Genomic DNA, 20136 nt, shown 5'->3' on the forward strand with positions numbered 1-20136 from the left:
CCCCACTCTCCCCGGGTGGAGGTCGTGCTGAGGAAGTCTGCTTCCCAGTTGTCCACTCCCGGAATGAATACTGCTGACAGTGCTATCCCATGATTTTCCGCCCAGCGAAGAATCCTTGCAGCTTCTGTCATTGCCCTTCTGCTTCTTGTGCCACCCTGTCTGTTTACGTGGGTGACTGCCGTGATGTTGTCCGACTGGATCAACACCGGCTGTCCTTGAAGCAAAGGTCTTGCTAAGCTTAGAGCATTGTAAATGTCCCTTAGCTTCAGGATATTTATGTGAAGTGATGTCTCCAGGCTTGACCATAAGTCCTGGATATTCCTTCCCTGTGTGACTGCTCCCCAGCCTCGCAGGCTGGCATCCGTGGTTACCAGGACCCAGTCCTGAATGCCGAATCTGCGGCCCTCTAGAAGATGAGCACTCTGCAACCACCACAGGAGGGACACCCTTGTCCTTGGTGACAGGGTTATCCGCTGATGCATCTGAAGATGCGACCCGGACCATTTGTCCAGCAGGTCCCACTGGAAAGTTCTTGCGTGGAATCTGCCAAATGGGATTGCTTCGTAGGAAGCCCCCATTTTACCCAGAACCCTTGTGCATTGATGCACTGAGACTTGGCTCGGTTTGAGGAGGTTCCTGACTAGCTCGGATAACTCCCTGGCTTTCTCCTCCGGGAGAAACACCTTTTTCTGGACTGTGTCCAGGATCATCCCTAGGAACAGAAGACACGTCGACGGGACCAGCTGCGATTTTGGAATATTGAGAATCCAATCGTGCTGCCGCAACACTATCTGAGATAGTGCTACACCGACCTCCAACTGTTCCCTGGATCTTACCCTTATCAGGGAATCGTCCAAGTAAGGGATAACTAAAATTCCCTTCCTTCGAAGTAACATCATCATTTCGGCCATTACCTTGGTAAAGACCCGGGGTGCCGTGGACCATCCCTACGGCAGCGTCTGAACTGATAGTGACAGTTCTGTACCATAAACCTGAGGTACCCTTGGTGAGAAGGGTAAATTTTGACATGAAGGTAAGCATCCTTGATGTCCCGAGACATCATGTAGTCCCCTTCTTCCAGGTTCGCAATCACTGCTCTGAGTGACTCAATCTTGAATTTGAACCTCTGTATGTAAGTGTTCAAAGATTATAGATTTTAGAATCTGTCTCACCGAGCCGTCTGGCTTCGGTACCACAATAGTGTGGAATAATACCCCGTTCCCTGTTGCAGGAGGGGTACCTTTGCCTGACGGCCTATGAGACGTCTGGACAGGCACAAGCTGAGTAGCCGGCTGTCTCATGTCAACCACTGTTTTTTTATATAGAGCTGACACTGTCACGTAATTTTCAACAGTACATCCACTCAGGTGTCGACCCCCTAGGGGGTGACATCACTGTTACAGACACTCTGCTCCGCCTCCACATCATTTTCCTCCTCATACATGTCGACACACACGTACCGACACCCAGCACACACACAGGGAATGCTCTGATAGAGGACAGGACCCACTTAGCCCTTTGGGGAGACAGAGGGAGAGTTTGCCAGCACACACCAGAGCGCTATTTATGTATAGGGACAACCTTACAATAAGTGTCTATCCCTTATAGCTGCTTATATCTGTTATTTTGCCAAATAAGTGCCCCCCTCTCTTTTTTACCCTGTTTCTGTAGTTGCAGGATGCAGGGGAGATTCTGGGAGCCTTCCTACCAGCGGAGCTGTGTGGGAAAAATGGCGCTGTGTGCTGAGGAGATAGGCCCCGCCCCCTTCACGGCGGGCTCTTCTCCCGCTTTTTACTGGAAAACTGGCAGGGGTTAAATACATCCATATAGCCCAGGAGCTATATGTGATGTATTTTTCGCCAACTAAGGTAAATTCATTGCTTCCCAGGACGCCCCCCCCCAGCGTCCTGCACCCTCAGTGACCGGAGTGTGAAGTGTGCTGAGAGCAATGGCGCACAGCTGCAGTGCTGTGCGCTACCTTATGAAGACAGGAAAGTCTTCTGCCGCCGATTTATGGACCTCTTCTTGCTTCAGCATCTGTAAGGGGGCCGGCGGCGCGGCTCCGGGACCCATCCATGGCTGGGCCTGTGATCGTCCCTCTGGAGCTAATGTCCAGTAGCCTAAGAAACCCAATCCACTCTGCACGCAGGTGAGTTCGTTTCTCTCCCCTAAGTCCCTCGATGCAGTGAGCCTGTTGCCAGCAGGTCTCACTGAAAATAAAAAACCTATTTAAACTTTTACTCTAAGCAGCTCAGGAGAGCCACCTAGATTGCACCCTTCTCGTTCGGGCACAAAATCTAACTGAGGCTTGGAGGAGGGTCATAGGGGGAGGAGCCAGTGCACTCCAGCTAGTCCTAAAGCTTTTACTTTGTGCCCAGTCTCCTGCGGAGCCGCTATTCCCCATGGTCCTTTCGGAGTCCCCAGCATCCACTAGGACGTTAGAGAAAAGGCATTCCGGATGAGGTCATCCCTATCCTGATCAAAGCCAGGAAGGATGTAACCGCAAAACATTATCACCGCATTTGGCAAAAATATGTTGCGTGGTGCGAGGCCAGTAAGGCCCGACGGAGGAAATTCAACTGGGTCGATTCCTACATTTCCTGCAAACAGGAGTGTCTATGGGCCTGAAATTGGGGTCCATTAAGGTTCAAATTTCGGCCCTGTCAATTTTCTTCCAAAAAGAACTAGCTTCAGTCCCTGAAGTTCAGACGTTGGAAAAGGGGTACTGCATATACAGCCTCCTTTTGTGCCTCCAGTGGCACCTGGGATCTCAATGTAGTTTTTGGGTTCCAAAAAGTCACATTGGTTTGAACCACTTAAATCTGTGGAGTTAAAATATCTCACATGGAAAGTGGTCATGCTGTTGGCCCTGGCCTGGGCCAGGCGCGTGTCAGAATTGGCGGCTTTATCCTGTAAAAGCCCTTATCTGATTTTCCATTCGGACAGGGCGGAATTGAGGACTCGTCCTCAGTTTCTCCCTAAGGTGGTTTCAGCGTTTCACCTGAACCAACCTATTGTGGTGCCTGCGGCTACTAGGGACTTGGAGGACTCCAAGTTGCTAGACGTTGTCAGGGCCCTGAAAATATATGTTTCCAGGACGGCTAGAGTCAGAAAATCTGACTCGCTGTTTATCCTGTATGCACCCAACAAGCTGGGTGCTCCTGCTTCTAAGCAGACTATTGCTCGTTTGAATTGTAGTACAATTCAGCTTGCACATTCTGTGGCAGGCCTGCCACAGCCAAAAATCTGTAAATGCCCACTCCACAAGGAAGATGGGCTCATCTTGGGCGGCTGCCCGAGGGGTCTCGGCTTTACAACTTTGCCGAGCAGCTACTTGGTCAGGAGCAAATACGTTTGTAAAATTCTACAAAATTGATACCCTGGCTGAGGAGAACCTGGAGTTCTCTCATTTGGTGCTGCAGAGTCATCCGCACTCTCCCGCCCGTTTGGGAGCTTTGGTATAATCCCCATGGTCCTTTCGGAGTTCCCAGCATCCACTAGGACGTCAGAGAAAATAAGAATTTACTTACCGATAATTCTATTTCTCATAGTCCGTAGTGGATGCTGGGCGCCCATCCCAAGTGCGGATTGTCTGCAATACTTGTACATAGTTCCAAAAATCGGGTTATTATTGTTGTGAGCCATCTTTTCAGAGGCTCCTCTGTTATCATGCTGTTAACTGGGTTCAGATCACAGGTTGTACGGTGTGATTGGTGTGGCTGGTAATGAGTCTTACCCGGGATTCAAAATCCTTCCTTATTGTGTACGCTCGTCCGGGCACAGTATCCTAACTGAGGCTTGGAGGAGGGTCATAGGGGGAGGAGCCAGTGCACACCAGCTAGTCCTAAAGCTTTTACTTTTGTGCCCAGTCTCCTGCGGAGCCGCTATTCCCCATGGTCCTTTCGGAGTTCCCAGCATCCACTACGGACTATGAGAAATAGAATTATCGGTAAGTAAATTCTTATTATCCTTATTTATCTTTTTCCCGTTATAAATTTATCTAACCAATTTTTAAACACATTGACTGAGTCCGCCATTACAACCTTCTCTGGCAGTGAGTTCCATATTCGTATTGCCCTTACAGTGAAGAATCCCTTCCTGCGCTGATTACGAAATTTCCTCTCCTCAAGTTTTAGCGGGTGTCCGCGCGTTGTGTAGAGGTCTCTTAACAAACAAATCGTCTAATAGCTTTGCATATTGCCCCTTTATATATTTGTATTAATCATATCTCCTCTTAGTCGACGCATCATATCTTTTTATATTTGTATTAATCATATCTCCTCTTAGTCGTCTCATTTCTAGTGTAAACATATCTAACCTGGAAAGCCTCTCCTCATAGTCCAGTGTCTCCAACTTCTCAATCGATTTGGTCGATGGTTCAATTATGGTACAACATAATTGAACCAACTGATTGGTTAGCTGACCCCAGCAGGTATGTGGTCAGCATACCACTTATTGGGACCCCAGCTGGGATCCCGACTGGGGCACCATACTGCTGCCGATATACCGACGAGGTAGGTGATTCCCCCTCTATGGTTGTCCACAACACCTATAGAGGAAGAATAGAACCTGAGACGAGCATAGCTCACCACCAAGCCTACAAGGGGCTTCGTTGCGCTCACCCTCTTGTCGGCATTCCACCGCTCGGGATGCGGATGTCTGTATACTGACCATCGGCATCCTGTGTGGCGGTTTACCATTGCAATTCCCCCCCTCCAGCATTAATACTGACTTTCTGGTTCCCAGAAGTGATGCATTGCAGTTTGCTGTCTTTGTAAGTCTGTTCTGTCACCAATTATCTTGCGCCATAGGAACTCTGCACAGTAGCACTGCAGGTGGCATTGTGCTGCTCCACATTGGTTTTAATTGCGCCAAATTTTCGGTTTGGGCACTAGTTTTAAGGGTCAATAAAATTGTACTTATGATTCATGTTTAGGTGCAGAAAGACTGCATAGGTCTATTGATCTGTTTTGTAGGCGCACCTAGAATCCAGGTATAGGATACATTCTTCAACTGCTTTAGCATTCACTAGTGTTTTTGGCACTTCGATCTGGTACTTCTACCAAGAATATCGCCAGTTTCATGACCTATTCCCACAAATAACCATTGTTTTGTAAGATTCCTCATAAACAGACTACTGTGGCACAAACTCCCTAAGATAATTTGTCGTTAACACCGCTTAATTGCAGTACATTCCTCATACCAACAGTTAATGAACAATAGTCATGAAAGGAATTCAATTACCTTCAAACTAATTACCTATCTATTATATTTCCAGAAAAATTTGGCATCAAAATATAATAGTTTAGATTTGCTACTTCTGCATTTTTAGTCAGCAAAATTCCTTTCTGCTATAAAGAGCAATGTCTTTCCTTTCCATACCAGGCATAGCCCATATCTTCAGAAGATGATAAATGCTGGTGTCAGCGACTAGTCAGATAGCATGCAGAGAAGAGCCCTTTGACAATCTGCAAGGTAGTTCTTTTTATATGTAAGTACCTAATGGAGATTATATAGGCGCAGGTGAGATTATTGCAAGCAGCCATTAGAAGAAGGTGCATGGTGAGAAATAGTGATTTCTGTATTAATAAGCCAGTGGGTTCTGGGGCCATATTTTAGGGTAAAGTACTGAAGAGAGAATAATGATGGGTAAATAGTTTAGTGGTGAAAGGAGCATTATATAGACGTAAAGAGTGTAATTTGGACATCTGCCAGGTGGAGTTACATATGCGAGTTACCAATTTGAGTTGGCAGGCATTGAGAGGGAGAGGAGCAGTACTAGTGTTCATTCTAGCACCCTGCACCTTTCAAAACATGTGCAGTTCCTCTTTCCTGCCTGGGATGTCGTTCTCTGCTCTGGTGCTTCTCAGCACACTTTGGTCTGTATTTCAGTGCTCAGATACAGACCAGAGTGTTCTGAGAAGCACCAGAGCAGAGAGCGACACTCCAGGCAGGAAAGAGGAACCACATGTTTTGAAAGGTGCAGGGTGCTAGAATGAACACTATGGTACTATGACAGTTGCGCCCCGTGCGTCCAGCAGCTAACACTGAGATGGTAGCACAGCCTGATCTGTTTTGTGTGATGACACTCCTAACCACTTTACCATGATTTACACACATTTTAGCTATTTTAATTATGTTTATAAAATTATGAGAGGAATGGCATACTTAATTGAATTTGTGTACCCAGGCTTTCTATACAAATAGAATATATGTCCTGTTTTGGGTATGGTTCATAGGGTTGACCACACTTAGGTTGACAGTGTCTTCATGTCGACCTAGAAATCCTGTCCACCTAATGCATGTCAACCTAGAGACCGGATAGCCCTGATTTCTCTTACGTCCTAGAGGATGCTGGGGTCCACATTAGTACCATGGGGTATAGACTGGTCCCTTGGGAGCCACTGGCACTTTAAGAGTTTAATAGTGTGGGCTGGCTCCTCCCTCTATGCCCCTCCTACCAGACTCAGTTTAGAAAATGTGCCCGGTGGAGCCGGTCACAGCTAGGGGAACTCTTAGGAGTTCTTATGGTTTTATTGTTTTTTTTAAAGAGGTAGGTACAGGAAGGCTGCTGGCAACAGCCTCCCTGCTTTGTGGGACTTAGGGGGGGAGTAGGATCCAACCCTAGAGGTTAATGGCTCCTATCTCCACTGACAGGACACTGAGCTCCTGAAGGTGATGATCGCAAGCCCCCGAGGTGAACGCTCGCTCCTGCAGCACTGCTGCCACCCCATAGCAGAGGCAGAAGATGGAGTGGTGAGTATGAAGTCGGTGCCCCGGTAAGCGGGGCGCCGGCCTGTATGGCGGCACAAGGGTGGGAGCGCAGCTCTGAGAAGCTGAGCTCCGGAGGGCTCAGAGGTGCATGTTGTGCGGAGCCCAGGGCCAGCGCAATACTCTAAAACTGGTCAACTATGCTAACGGGCTAATCCCACTGTTAGCGGCAATGAAACCTCAGGCCAGTATAATAAGTGCGGGAAGACGTGCCATTACAGGGGGTGGGGCTTCTCCTCAGAGTGGATCCAGCACTCACCAGCACCATTTTCTCCCTGCAGATCACACTACAGAGATGCTGACAGGGAGCGCTGCCCTCCACTTAACTCCAGTTATCCTCTGCAATACCAGGGTGTCATAGAAAGGGGGTGGGGGAGTGTTTTTTAACTGTTTAATCTATCAAGGTTACTCAGTCAGCGCCAGGCATTTATCATAACTGCCTACGGGGGTGCTGTGTGTGCTGGCTCCTTATACTCTGTGTCTCTCTGAAGGTACTTTGGGTGAACTGTGTCTGACATTTTCCTGTGTGTGTATGTGTATATATCTCACATTACCATGTCTAGGGACTCTGTATCTTGTGCTGCAGAGTGTGTGTCTTCTCCTGAGGAGTCTATTACATGTACTCAGGAATGCAATATACTGTCTCAGCCTTCTGAATCCGAACCCCCATGGGTGGCTTCTATTAAGGGAATGATATCCAAGATTTCACCTAGGATAGCTCATAATGAGACTGAAACACAGGTTTTGAGAAGATCTGTAGAGGTTTTGTCATATTCTGCTGCCACTACCTCATCCTGGTATATACCCTAAATATACCCTGGTATATACCCTAAAAAGCGTGCTCTTGCCCAAATAATGCAAGCCGACACGGATACCGACTCTGAGACGGGAGGTGGTGAGGGGGTTATACTGGGAGGAGAGGCATCCCTTGCTAAAGGGGTGCAACTCATGATTGAGGCCATTAGGGACATTTTACATATTTTTGAGACGGTACCTGAGCAGGTTGAGGAGGCTTACTTTACTGACAAAAAAAAGTCCTCCCTTACATTCCCTGCATCCAAGGAACTAAACGCATTTTTTGAAAAATCCTGGGAAAACCTGAGAAAAAGTTCCAGATCCCTAAAAGGGTTCTCATTGCTTTTCCTTTCCTTGAGGAGGATAGGAAAAAGTAGGAAAACCTGCTGGTAGTAGACGCTTCTGTATCTAGGTTGTCTAAAAAAGTGGTTTTACCTGTCCCTGGGTCCGACCGCAAGATTGAGACTACACTCAAATCATTATACACAGCAAATGGCGTAGCTTTAAGACCCACTATTGCTTGTGCATGGATTTCTAAAGCCATAGTAAAGTGGTCAGGCACTTTACTAGAGGAGTTAGATTCTATGGGTAGAAGTGACATTGAATTGTTTTTACGTCACATACAGAATTCTGCTGGTTCCATGGTGGAAGCCATGAAGGACCTTAGACATCTGAATGCGAGGGCTTCTTCCATGGCTGTCTCAGCACGCAGAGGACTCTGGCTGCGCCAATGGTCTGCGGATGCGGAATCCAAGAAGAGTGTGGAGAACCTACCCTTCACAGGTCAGACTCTGTTTGGGGAAGCATTAGATGCGTGGATCTCCATGTCAACTGCGGGTAAGTCAACTTTTCTTCCCTCTGCTACACCACCGACTAGGAAATCCTGTCCTACGTCTGCAATGCAGTCCTTTCGGATCGCTAAAGTTAGAGTCCAAATCCCCCTCCACTTTCTTTAGAGGTGGTCGGGGGACAGAATCCTGGTTCTGCTTCCTCAAAATCCTCGGCATGACGGTGGACCTTCCAGGCTGGAGATCGGGCAGGTGTGAGCAAGACTAAGAAATTTCAGTCATGTCTGGGCATCCTCATGCCGGGATACCTGGGTAAAAGATATTGTTACCCAGGGGTACAGACTGGAATTTCAAGAACTCCCACCTCACAGATTCTTCAAATCAGGCTTGCCAGCTTCGCTGACAGAAAGTGCTATCCTACAAGAAGCCATTCAAAAATTGCTAAGGTCAAATGTCATTGTTCCAGTTCCACCTCACCTACAACACAAGGGTTATTACTCAAACCTGTTTGTGGTACCGAAACCGGACAGTTCGGTAAGGCCGATATTAAACCTAAAGTCATTGAACCCCTACTTGAGGAAATTCAAGTAGGAGATGGAGTCTCTGAGAGCGGTGAACTCTGGTCTGGAGGAGGGGGAATTTCTGGTATCCCTAGATATCAAGGATGCATACCTTCACATCCCGATCTGTCCACCTCGCCAGGCTTATCTCAGATTTGCGCTGCTGGACTGTCACTATCCGTTCCAGGCACTGCCGTTTAGCCTCTCCATGGCACCGAGAGTGTTCACAAAGGTCATGGCGGAGGTGATGCTACTCCGCCGCAAGCAGGGTGTGAACATAATTCCTTATCTGGACGATCTGCTGATCAAAGCGTCTTCCAGGGAAAAGCTGTTACAGAGTATTGCTCTCTCAACTCAACTGCTCCAGGATCATGGATGGATCCTGGACCTTCCAAAGTCGCATTTAGAGTCGACAAGGAGGCTGTCCTTCCTGGGGATGATCCTCGACACGGAAGTTCAGAGGGTGTTTCTGCCGGAGGAGAAGGCGTTGGTGATACAAGCAATGATCCGGGATGTCTTGAAGCCAACCCGGGTATCGGTTCATCAGTGCATTCGCCTTCTGGGGAAGATGGTTGCCTCCTACGAGGCTCTACAGTACAGAAGATTTCATGCACTGGATCTCCTGGACAAATAATCGGGATCTCATCTTCACATGCACCAGAGGATATGTCTGTCACCGAAAGCCAGAATCTCGCTCCTCTGGTGGCTGCAAACTTCTCACCTACTAGAGGGCCACAGGTTCAGGATTCAGAATTGGATCCTTCTAACCACGGATGCAAGTCTCAGAAGTTGGGGGGCAGTCACCCAAGGGGAAAACTTCCAAGGAAGGTGGTCAAGTCTGGAATCCATCCTTCCAATAAACATTCTGAAACTAACAACAGTCTTCTACAAGCGGCACACCTTCGGAAAGATCAGGCCATTCAGGTTCAGTCGGACAATATAACGACAGTGGCCTACATAAACTGACAGGGCGGAACGAAGAGCAGAGCCGCAATTTCAGAGGTAACAAAAATCATCCTCTGGGCAGAAAAGCACGTGGTGGCGCTGTCTTCAATCTTCATTCCGGGAGTGGACAACTGGGAAGCAGACTTCCTCAGCAGACACTATCTCTATCCGGGAGAGTGGGGCCTCCACCCAGAGGTGTTCAAGGAGGTGACAAGTCTTTGGGGCGTACCTCAAATAGACATGATGGCCTCACGCCTCAACAAGAAGCTTTGGAGGTACTGTTCCAGGTCGAGGTATCCACAGGCAGTGGCGGTGGACGCCCTGGTGACTCCATGGGTGTTCAAGTCAGTGTACGTGTTCCCTCCACTTCCATACATCCCAAGGATTCTCAAAATAATCAAAAGAACAAGAGTTCAGGCGATCCTCATTGCTCCGGACTGGCCAAGAAGGGCTTTGTACGCGGATCTTCTGGAGTTACTGCTGGAAGATCCGAGGCCTCTTCCTCTTCGAGAGGACCTTCTGCAACAGGGGCCATTCGCTTATCAAGATTTATCACGGCTACGTTTGACGGCATGTAGGTTGAACGCCAGATCTTAGCTCGGAAGGGCATTCCGAACAAGATTATTCCTACCCAGATACAGGCTAGGAAAGGAGTAACGTCAAAACATTACCATCGGATTTGGAAAAAGTATGTATCTTGGTGTGAATCCAAGAAGTTTCCTATGGTGGAGTTTTAGCTTGGACGATTTCTCCTCTTCCTGCAAGCAGGAGTGGATGTGGGCCTGCGCCTGGGCTCCATAAAAGTCCAGATTTTGGCCTTGTCCATTTTCTTCCAGAAACATTTGGCTGCTCTCCCTGAGGTTCAGACTTTCTTGATAGGGGTTCTGCACATCCTGCCTCCCTTTGTGCCTCCTACGGCATCTTGGGATCTTAACGTGGTGCTGCAGTTCCTGCAATTGGATTGTTTCGAGCCTTTACAGGAAGTTGAGGTCAAGTTTCTTACTTGGAAGGCTGTCACACTGTTGGCATTTACATCTGCTAGACGTGTGTGTCAGAATTGGGGGCATTGTCCTGCAAGAGCCCCTACTTGATTTTCCATGAAGATAGAGCTGAGCTCAGGACGCGTCAGCAATTTCTTCCAAAGGTTGTGTCGGCTTTTCATATCAACCAACTTATTGTGGTGCCAGTAGCTACTGACTCCTCAATTACCTCCAAGTCCTTGGATGTTGTAAGGGCTTTGAAGATTTATGTGAAGTGAACTTCTCGTTGCAGAAAGTCGGACACTCTGCTTGTCCTTTATGATCCCAACAAGGTTGGGCGTCCTGCTTCTAAGCAGACTACTTCTCGCTGGATCTGGTTTACTATCCAACATACTTATTCTACGACAGGATTGCCGTGTCCAAAATTTGTTAAGGCCCACTCTACTCGTAAGGTGGGTTCTTCCTGGGCGGCTGCCCGGGGTGTCTCGGCTTTACAACTTTGCCGAGCGGCTATTTGGTCAGGATCGAACACGTTTGCGAAGTTCTACAAGTTCGATACTTTTGCCTCTTAGGACCTAAAGTTTGGTCAGTCGGTGCTGCAGGAGCCTCCACACTCTCCCTCCAGTACTGGGAGCTTTGGTACATCCCCATGGTACAAATGTGGACCCCAGCATCCTCTACGGACTACGAGAAAAGGATTTACTGGTAGGTAATTAAAATCCTATTTTAAGCCAAACTATTCAAATAGACCAGCTGACAGTGAGCAGTGCATCTTTAACTAGGTGGTCCAATGTTTGTCTTCTAAATATAATATGAAAAAGGAGACTGTCCTTATATGAATATTTATATGGAATGATGTCTGATTTTTCTGCATATTCCTGAAATGTGAATAGTTTTATACAGATTGAATGATATTTTAATTAGCATGCACAGAAACTGATAATTCTCACTATTAATCATTCTGAATGAATCCTCTTTTTATAGTATTGGATTATTTGTACTGTTTATAAGGGGGAGCTGATGTCATATGATTGTCTCTACAGCAGATAATTTCTCATGTTCTAGATATGTTATTTTATGATTCTTCATTGTTTCTTAAGCACAGATAATATTTGTTTAATTGTTCCTTGTGAATAAATGAATTGGTAATTAAGATTAATTAAACAAAGACTTGATTGGGAAGTATAATTAGCATGATTATACCTCTGAAGTAGTTAAATGAAATGTGTTAGTTGTATAAGATAAATACTGACCATTCACTGTATAACGTTAAACTGCACTTTAACCACTTGGTTATCAACTTTAATGGAAATAAATGTTTCCCCATTGTAAAATTACGTCCAACCCCTTGGCCCAGTGGCAATAGATCCCAAGGAGCTGATCTTTCCCACGCACCCCTAGTGGTAGTTCTTCCCCAGGGGCACTCGCAAAGAGCTCAAGTTTCCCCTCCTTGTACTTCTGGTAGTTGCAGGAGGAAATCTGCTCTGCACATGTACAGACCAGATCTTCTCTTTAAAGGCCAGGACACACACCGAGATGGCAGAGTCACATAGGATGTGACTGTGTCATCGAAAGCCCAGCTGGTTACAGTCGCATCTCCTGCAACTGCACCAGCTAATCAGTTCATTTTAGGTTTGTGGACAATTGCCTAATGAGAAAACGCTATACTCGGAAAGGGAGAGCAGTTTGTCTGCATTCATTGTGCCAACAGCTTAATGTCACATTTGGCATGTGTATATGTTCAAAATGTTGACATGGTTGTGTCAGCATTTTAGAATGTTGACGATTGTTGCGCCGATTAGGCGCCTGTTACTTCCAGTGTGCCCAAAATCACCGGGTGCGGCTAAGCCCAACTAAAGTTCTGGCCGGGGACGCTTAAAGTACCCTTTGAGCAACCATTCACCGTGATGTGACCATGCCAGGCAAGTGGTTAAATTATGAACATTTACTTTAAAAGATTGACGTAAAGAACTGTTTCTTTCACTCCGTCTGAGTAAGACTTTTCCCTGTTGGAGAATGCGAAAGATTTACGAAAGACTACAGATAAGTACCTTTATTTTGGTGAGACGTTGACCGTTTTATTGGTTATAACAGTATTCATGCAAATACCACTGAGCGCTTTCCGGAGATTGTTAAAAACTATTTATTGGTGTTTTAGATCCCACAAAGTACAGAGTTGTTTAGATAAAATTCATAAAGTAAGATTGAGGCAGATTCAATTGTTTTGCACCCCCTAGTCGTAGCCGAGGGGTAAAACTGAGCGATTCATTTTTCTCTAACGTCCTAAGTGGATGCTGGGGACTCCGTAAGGACCATGGGGAATAGCGGCTCCGCAGGAGACTGGGCACATCTAAAGAAAGCTTTAGGACTAACTGGTGTGCACTGGCTCCTCCCCCTATGACCCTCCTCCAAGCCTCAGTTAGATTTCTGTGCCCGACGAGAAGGGTGCACACTAGGGGCTCTCCTGAGCTTCTTAGTGAAAGTTTTAGTTTAGGTTTGTTATTTTCAGTGAGACCTGCTGGCAACAGGCTCACTGCATCGAGGGACTAAGGGGAGAAGAAGCGAACTCACCTGCGTGCAGAGTGGATTGGGCTTCTTGGCTACTGGACATTAGCTCCAGAGGGACGATCACAGGCCCAGCCTGGATGGGTCCCGGAGCCGCGCCGCCGGCCCCCTTACAGAGCCAGAAGAGCGAAGAGGTCCGGAAAAATCGGCGGCAGAAGACGTTCTTGTCTTCAATAAGGTAGCGCACAGCACTGCAGCTGTGCGCCATTGCTCTCAGCACACTTCATACTCCGGTCACTGAGGGTGCAGGGCGCTGGGGGGGGGCGCCCTGAGACGCAATAAAACATGATAAAAATACCTTACATGGCAAAAAATACATCACATATAGCTCCTGGGCTATATGGATGCATTTAACCCCTGCCAGAATATACAGAAAAACGGGAGATAGGCTCCGCCCCCTTTTCGGCGGCCTTATCTCCTCAGCACACTGGCGCCATTTTCCCTCACAGCTCAGTTGGAGGGAAGCTCCCTGGCTCTTCCCTGCAGTCACTACACTACAGAAAGGGTTAAAAAAAGAGAGGGGGGCACTAATTAGGCGCAGTATTAAAACATACAGCAGCTATAAGGGGAAAAACACTTATATAAGGTTATCCCTATATATATATATATATATATATATATATATATATATATAGCGCTCTGGTGTGTGCTGGCATACTCTCCCTCTGTCTCCCCAAAGGGCTAGTGGGGTCCTGTCCTCTATCAGAGCATTCCCTGTGTGTGTGCTGTGTGTCGGTACGTTTGTGTCGACATGTATGAGGAGAAAAATGATGTGGAGACGGAGCAGAGTGTCTGTAACAGTGATGTCACCACCTAGGGGGTCGACACCTGAGTGGATGTACTGTTGAAAATTACGTGACAGTGTCCGCTCTGTATAAAAAAAACAGTGGTTGACATGAGACAGCCGGCTACTCAGCTTGTGCCTGTCCAGACGTCTCATAGGCCGTCAGGGGCTCTAAAGCGCCCGTTACCTCAGATGGCAGATACAGACGCCGACACGGATACTGACTCCTGTGTCGACGGTGAAGAGACAACCGTGATTTCCAGTAGGGCCACACGTTACACGATTGAGACAATGGAAAATGTTTTATACATTTCTGATAATACGAGTACCACCAAAAAGGGGTATTATGTTCGGTGAGGGAAAAACTACCTGTAGTTTTCCTGAATCTGAGAAATAAAATGAGGTGTGTGATGATGCGTGGGTTTCCCCCCTGCATATGAAGAGAGCAGGGTATCAGACTTCTCCCATAGAGGTGATACCCAATCGAGGGCGGAGCCACTGAGGAGGGAGATGATGTAAGCAACCTTGGTGCGGTCAGTTGGGAAACTGCCAGGCTGTAACTCAAAATATATCTCACACTGATTTAGGAAACCCCGACAGGCTTTTGGGAACCATCAAACTTGGCAGGTGTCGGTAAATGGAGACAAGGAGCAGAAACGGGAATGGTGGGTGGGGATACCACCAAAGGTACTGCAGTCGGCACACTGGACGCCCCTGAACCACGGAGGGTTACTTGTATTCCATCCAGCCGAGAGGAGAGGTCCTGGAGACAGCGGATCACATGGCCCTGTGCAGTCTCCTGATGTTCAAGGCAGGCTGCAAGTTCTTGCATCGGCCTGGTCGCTTGGACCTGGTCTCCGGCCGGATCCATTAGGTCAGTGCTTACTGTCACAACTGAGGGCTGGTACTGACCAGGGGAAGCCTCAATTGTAGGGGCAGAGGTATATGTGAACCTGGGAAGCAGTACAGAGTTCTTAGACATGCAGGGAACCTTTACCACAGATGCCCGAAGGCGTGACCACGACAACAAAGGAAAGTTCAAAGGTTTTATTAAACACCGTTCAGAGGAATACTGATGACTTGGTACTGGTAATAGGAAACACAGTTCAGAGAAATACTTGGGATCGATGACTGAACACCGATGGTGACTAGGAATCGATGACGGAACACCGATGGTTACTTTGGGATCGTTGGTAAGCTTTGAGTGAAGCTGGGGTTCGCAGATAGAAATGCACTATTGTACTTAGAAGCACAGGTGAAGCATAAAGTGATGCTGGGGATCGCTGGAGAGCTGTAGAAGAATCTGGAGAATGGCTGCTGGAAAGCCGGAGTTCAGACACAGGTGAATCAGGGTAGACTGTAGAGGGTTAATCACTGGAGTGTCGGGTGACACTGCAGAGTGTAATCACCAGGGAGTCCAGCTGTACTGCAGAGAAAGTCCATGGGAGAACTGCACACTGGAATCACTGAAGACAATTGAAGCACTGAAATCTTTCCACCCCAGGAACAGGATATTTATACCTGCTGGGAAGCAGGGATTGGCTGGCTGATTAACCAGAGACCAGAGTGCAGCTGCTGTGTAATCAGGCTGAGAGCAGAGTGCAGCTGAAAGGTAACATGTGATTAGGAAAACATGGCTGCGCCCATGGTAGCTTTTGGAGGGAAAGATTGTTTGTAACTTGCATGTGAGCTTTAACCATGAAGCTGCCAGAATCACAGTAAAGAGATTAGAGACAATGAGATGCAGCGTGCTGCATGCAGACAGTGCAGATGGAATCCAGGCTTTGAACACTGGGACAGTCTCAGGAGGCATTTGGAAGGTAAATACTGATAAGGAATTGCCTGGATCGTGACATTAGGCAGGTAAACCCAGTCTGTTTTGGCGCACTTCACACACCTGCTTCTATGCACTGTTATGGTATGCAGCCAAAATGTTGACATGATTCATCATTAATGTCGGCCTTGCAAAATGTCAACATTGTGACAATAATTACATTTCCATTAAGGTTGGGTATAGAATTACACAAAAATGACATTTTATTTTAGAGATAGAAAAATGTAATGCCAACATTGAATTTTTGTTTAGTATCTGTATTTCTTTTATAGGATCCAGTCCCAATTTTATTGGCTGACATGTCGGGGTTTATCATTCATTTTTAAATATCTATATTGCATTGTGTATGTGGCCGATCAATCTGAAAATATTGATCGATCATCTCCCTCCGATGTGATATTTTCTAAGTGCTTGATTGGCCCCATTGGGCAGTATATGCCCTACTGAGCCGACCGATGGCATTTCCCCTGTTGCTTTACGTGGCTATGAGTGGGAAATGTCTTCTCCCCAGGGGTGAAGCGCTGATATCATGTGACATACAGTACACTGTGAGAGATCTCTGTGTATGTCCTGGATATCAGCAGTCAGTCTGACAGGCTTTTTATCTGCCCGTGTATGGCCCAGCATAAGGGAGCAAATCTGCACCATGGTAAACTGTTAATAGAACAGTCTGTAGAGGCAAACCAAAGCAGTAATTGTGTATAAAGGTACGGGGACGACACACCTAGATCATCTTCCTACTGGTGTTGATGGTTCTAATTAGAGGAGGAGGGAATTGTATAGGAGAGAAGTCATGCTGGATTTTAAGGGTCTAGGCTCCTAGGGTAACATATAGATTCAAGGAATTCAGGGGGGCGAGACAAACCAGAATGAAGGAGGGAGGCAACAAAATGGTGCAGCTGGAGAAAGTGAAATACATTAACCTCAGGAAAGGGGTAATACATCAGCAGGTCACTTTAGACTGAAGAATGTGGAGTGCATAAACAATTGAATAGCCCCCTTCAAAGCAACAGAAATAGGTGTTTAATAGTCCTTTATTTTTCTTTTCATATTTTGGTTTTATACTATTCTAACTTTCTCTATCGTCCTAAGTGGATGCTGGGGTTCCTGAAAGGACCATGGGGAATAGCGGCTCCGCAGGAGACAGGGCACAAAAAAGTAAAGCTTTACTAGGTCAGGTGGTGTGCACTGGCTCCTCCCCCCATGACCCTCCTCCAGACTCCAGTTAGATTTTGTGCCCGAACGAGAAGGGTGCAATCTAGGTGGCTCTCCTAAAGAGCTGCTTAGAGAAAGTTTAGTTTAGGTTTTTTTCTTTACAGTGAGTCCTGCTGGCAACAGGATCACTGCAACGTGGGACTTAGGGGGAAAGTAGTAAACTCACCTGCATGCAGAGTGGATTTGCTGCTTGGCTACTGGACACCATTAGCTCCAGAGGGATCGAACACAGGCCCAGCCGTGGAGTCCGGTCCCGGAGCCGCGCCGCCGACCCCCTTGCAGATGCTGAAGCGTGAAGAGGTCCGGAAACCGGCGGCTGAAGACTCCTCAGTCTTCATAAGGTAGCGCACAGCACTGCAGCTGTGCGCCATTTTCCTCTCAGCACACTTCACTGGGCAGTCACTGAGGGTGCAGAGCGCTGGGGGGGGGCGCTCTGAGAGGCAAATATAAACCTTATACAAGGCTAAAAATACCTCACATATAGCCCATAGGGGCTATATGGAGATATTTAACCCCTGCCTGACTGGAAAAATAGCGGGAGAAGAACCCGCCGAAAAAGGGGCGGGGCCTATCTCCTCAGCACACGGCGCCATTTTCTGTCACAGCTCCGCTGGTCAGAACGGCTCCCAGGTCTCTCCCCTGCACTGCACTACAGAAACAGGGTAAAACAGAGAGGGGGGGCACATTAATGGCTATATATATATATATTAAAGCAGCTATAAGGGAGCACTTAATATAAGGATATCCCTTGTATATATAGCGCTTTGTGGTGTGTGCTGGCAGACTCTCCCTCTGTCTCCCCAAAAGGGCTAGTGGGTCCTGTCTTCATTAGAGCATTCCCTGTGAGTTTGCGGTGTGTGTCGGTACGTGGTGTCGACATGTATGAGGACGATATTGGTGTGGAGGCGGAGCAATTGCCAAATATGCAGATGTCACCCCCCAGGGGGTCGACACCAGAATGGATGCCTTTATTTGTGGAATTACGTGATGGTTTATCTTCCCTTAAACAGTCAGTTGAGGACATGAGGCGGCCGGACAATCAATTAATGCCTGTCCAGGCGCCTCAAACACCGTCAGGGGCTGTAAAACGCCCTTTGCCTCAGTCGGTCGACACAGACCCAGACACGGGCACTGATTCCAGTGACGACGGTAGAAATTCAAACGTATTTTCCAGTAGGGCCACACGTTATATGATTTTGGCAATGAAGGAGACGTTACATTTAGCTGATACTACAGATACCGTAAAACAGGGTATTATGTATGGTGTGAAAAAACTACAAACAGTTTTTCCTGAATCAGAAGAATTAAATGACGTGTGTGATGAAGCGTGGGTTGCTCCTGATAAAAAGTTGATAATTTTAAAAAAGTTATTGGCATTATACCCTTTCCCGCCAGAGGTTAGGGCGCGCTGGGAAACACCCCCTAAGGTGGACAAGGCGCTCACACGCTTATCCAAACAAGTGGCGTTACCCTCTCCTGAGACGGCCGCACTTAAGGATCCATCAGATAGAAAGATGGAAGTTATTCAAAAGAATATATACACACATGCAGGTGTTATACTACGACCAGCTATAGCAACTGCCTGGATGTGCAGTGCTGGAGTAGTTTGGTCAGAATCCCTGATTGAAAATATTGATACCCTAGATAGGGACAATGTTTTACTGTCGTTAGAACAAATAAAGGATGCATTTATCTATATGCGTGATGCACAGAGGGATATTTGCACACTGGCATCTCGGGTGAGTGCTATGTCCATTTCAGCCAGAAGAGCCTTATGGACACGACAGTGGACAGGCGATGCGGATTCAAAACGTCACATGGAGGTTTTGCCGTATAAAGGGGAGGAGTTATTTGGAGTTGGTCTATCAGACTTGGTGGCCACGGCTACTGCCGGGAAATCCACTTTTTTACCTCAAGTCACTCCCCAACAGAGAAAGGCACCGACCTTTCAACCGCAGCCTTTTCGCTCCTACAAAAATAAGAGAGCAAAGGGCTTGTCGTACCTGCCACGAGGCAGAGGAAGAGGGAAGAGACACCAACAGGCAGCTCCTTCCCAGGAACAGAAGCCCTCCCCGGCTCCTGCAAAAACCTCAGCATGACGCTGGGGCCTCTCAAGCGGACTCGGGGACAGTGGGGGGCCGTCTCAAAAATTACAGCGCGCAGTGGGCTCACTCGCAGGTAGACCCCTGGATCCTGCAGATAATATCTCAGGGGTACAGGTTGGAATTAGAGACGGATCCTCCTCATCGTTTCCTGAAGTCTGCCTTACCAACCGTCTCTTCCGAAAGGGAGAGGGTGTTGGAAGCCATTCACAAGCTGTACGCTCAGCAGGTGATAGTCAAAGTACCCCTATTACAACAAGGAAAGGGGTATTATTCCACTCTATTTGTGGTACCGAAGCCGGATGGCTCGGTAAGGCCTATTCTAAATCTGAAGTCCTTGAACCTCTACATAAAAAAGTTCAAGTTCAAGATGGAGTCACTCAGAGCAGTGATAGCGAACCTGGAAGAAGGGGACTTTATGGTATCCTTGGACATCAAGGATGCGTATCTACACGTTCCGATTTACCCCGCACACCAGGGGTACCTCAGGTTCATTGTTCAAAACTGTCACTATCAGTTTCAGACGCTGCCGTTCGGATTGTCCACGGCGCCTCGGGTCTTTACCAAGGTAATGGCCGAGATGATGATTCTTCTTCGAAGAAAAGGCGTATTAGTTATCCCATACTTGGACGATCTCCTAATAAGGGCAAGGTCCAGAGAACAGCTGGAGACAGCTTTAGCACTATCTCAAGAGGTGCTAAGACAACACGGGTGGATTCTGAATATTCCAAAATCCCATTTAATCCCGACAACTCGTCTGCTGTTCCTAGGAATGATTCTGGACACGGTTCAGAAAA

At 47.3% G+C, this 20136-nt stretch overlaps 1 protein-coding gene across 4 annotated transcripts in view; it reads left to right on the forward strand.

The window, feature by feature from the left end:
• Positions 1-20136, forward strand: part of PALS2 (protein associated with LIN7 2, MAGUK p55 family member) — a 315351-nt gene that overhangs the window by 73288 nt on the left and 221927 nt on the right. Inside the window, exon 1 of one of the 4 annotated variants that reach the window (XM_063921697.1) lies at positions 5424-5491. The exons of the other annotated variants lie outside the window; for them this stretch is intronic. The gene's annotated coding sequence lies outside the window, so the exon portion shown is untranslated. Of the gene's footprint in view, positions 1-5423; positions 5492-20136 lie in introns of those variants that run through there. 4 annotated transcript variants of the gene reach the window in all.

Source organism: Pseudophryne corroboree, chromosome 5, assembly GCF_028390025.1.
Source record: "Pseudophryne corroboree isolate aPseCor3 chromosome 5, aPseCor3.hap2, whole genome shotgun sequence".
Classification (NCBI taxonomy): Eukaryota; Metazoa; Chordata; class Amphibia; order Anura; family Myobatrachidae; genus Pseudophryne; species Pseudophryne corroboree.